Here is a 2,337-nt window from a genome sequence, read left to right as displayed (position 1 = left end):
TGATTTTCACTCTTGCTTGTGCCCCCTTCCCCCCTCTCCCCTCTCCTCTTCCTCTCCAGTTGGCATTGACTGAGATTGATCATGGCCTCAAGTGTTTTATTTTTCTTCCCCTTTTTGTTTGGCACAAGTTTTATCCCCGCCGTCGGCATGAGGAAGTGAAGGGCGGTGCAGGGCAGGCGTAGGCGCGGGTACAGGTGGAGGTCGGTGGGGGTCGGGGGCACTGCGAGGGTGATGGTGGAAGATCACCGTGGACAAAGTCTAGAATTTAACAGAAGTTTAATACTGCCAATTATGGACGCACTCTGAAAAATCGAGAATATACAAATATTTTATGTTTGTCTTGTGAAAGGCAGTGTAGGTACAGTTTATAATCGTACCTTCAGAGGCCCAACAACAATGTTTCCTTCCTTCAGTATTGACCAGGGATTTTATTTTTACAGAGGAGAGGAGGAAGGGCCGGGTTAGGTTAGAGCCTGCCGGTGTCGGGGGTGGACGCGCACGATTGCGGGATTATTTAAATTGTCTGGCGGGCTAATCCCGCGCCCTGATGCCTGCCGGCCAGGCTCTCCCGTCTCAATGCCAGGGCCAGGGTCATCGAGCGGGTAACGTCAGCCGCCGCTGCACCGTGTGGAGGGGTGAGGGTTAGGGGGCTCCGACTGCCACACCCCCACCCACTCCACGCGGCGAGCGCCAAAGCCTCGCTTGCCGCTGCTTATTCCTTCTTCCAGAGGACCTCTTTTATTTTTACGAGAAATTGGATCTGGCCTGCTTGCTCGCGCACGCTGCTCTGCTTGAAGGGGGGGGGGGGGCTGCTCAAGCTGACCGTGTTCCTGTCCGCCTTTTACAACACGGGATAGGCTCGGGCCTGGTGTTGGGTGATTCTCTGAGAGGATTTGTGTCGACAGCCGAGTGGAGGGGATAGAGTGAGGGAGAGAGCGGTATGGTGAAAGGGATGTGTTCACGAGTGAGACGACGCAACATAGTTTGGTCTCGTGCCGTGCCCGGGATAGGGAGGTGCGTGGCGTTTGGGGGACGGGGGGTGGTGGCGGGACAGGGCGGGGCCGGGTTCCGGGCTGGTGTGCGCTAACGTGATAACACCACTCACCCGCCTGACGGATCACTCACTTACTCATTCATGCCTCGCACTCACACGCGCTCACTCGCTCACTCTCTCACCCACACACTCGCACTCACACAAACAAGGCGGCAGTCGGTATTGTTTAGCGCGGCCCCCGCAGACGCCCCGGCGGCGTGTGGTCTTGCACAATGCAGCAGCAAGCAGCCCCTCGGCAGGCTCGTACCACTGACGCCGACGTCACGATGAGTCGTCCAGAGAGAGGCGGAGAGAGGCGGTGATGGGGGAGGGAGTGTGCAAGCGCAAGCTGGCCGATAAGCGGCGTCCACCTGAATCATCGCAACAATTAGCCGTTTCGGCCCCCCCCCCCCTCTCTCTCTCTCTCTCTCTCTCTCTCTGTGATGTGCTGCAAGCTGTGGGGTGAGTCCATTGTCCTTGTCGCTCCGCGCTAGGCCACCCTTCCTCTTCCCCTTCTCTCGCCCGGATTTCGGCCCTACCAGGCTCTACAGCTGCGCTGGGCAGACCAGTGTCCGGCAAATCGGCTCAGTTACAGTTGCCGTCGCGCAGCAAAATGCGTGCAGCGTCAAAATCAGTTGGAGGGGTCTCAGCCGCAGGAGGTTGTTTTGCTCGACATTGCATTTGGACAGCTATTTTACCTCAGTGAAATTATGGTGCTTTAAATCGAAAATTATGGAAAAACATGTTGGAACGTTAACCAGGAGCTTGTAGTATGTACTGTGCAGTGTGCTATTACTGAATTCACGATCAAATTTTTCACCGTGTTTGTTTCAGGGAGACGCCTGCGGAACACAGAGAGCAACGGCATTCCGAAGGCCGTCGAGGAGTTCAACAACGGTAAGTAAACCACATCAATTACCGCTTTTCGTCAATGATCGTTCTTAGGAAAACCATATCTGCGATTATCTGTGACGTAAAACGGGTTTGCAGCTTATTTTTTTAAATATTTCTTTATTTCGTGGATCAATTTGTATTGTAACATTTAAAGCAAAATTATTAGACTTTTCTTGTAATTTTGTCATTCTTTCTTTTCTCATCCACATCGCATTTTTCAATTTTGTCAATAGTCATTGATTCCTCCATCGTGCTGCTCGCTACCGCCCCACATTTACATTTGAGAGGCAACCGTGCGGCCACAGGGACAGGAGGGAGGGAGGGGGGGTGCGTTTGCTCAATAATTCATCGGAAAGTGAACAGGGGCGAAAAGCAGCCGGCAGATCACTTTGCGGACGGGGGTAAGAACA

The 2,337-nt window shown here is 53.7% G+C and overlaps 1 protein-coding gene across 4 annotated transcripts in view; it reads left to right on the top strand.

The window, feature by feature from the left end:
• The first annotated feature begins 1,868 nt into the window (after positions 1 to 1,868).
• Positions 1,869 to 2,337, top strand: part of LOC113217349 (lachesin-like) — a 71,760-nt gene continuing 71,291 nt past the window's right edge. For all 4 annotated transcript variants that reach the window (XM_026437215.2, XM_026437214.2, XM_026437213.2 and 1 more), the window contains exon 1: positions 1,869 to 1,930. The gene's annotated coding sequence lies outside the window, so the exon portion shown is untranslated. The remainder of the gene's footprint in view (positions 1,931 to 2,337) is intronic.

This window comes from Frankliniella occidentalis, unplaced genomic scaffold (assembly GCF_000697945.3).
Source record: "Frankliniella occidentalis isolate FOCC.00 unplaced genomic scaffold, Focc_3.1 Scaffold43, whole genome shotgun sequence".
Lineage (NCBI taxonomy): Eukaryota > Metazoa > Arthropoda > Insecta > Thysanoptera > Thripidae > Frankliniella > Frankliniella occidentalis.
Note: the sequence above shows the minus strand (reverse complement) of the source record. Positions and strands in the feature narration are given on the sequence as shown.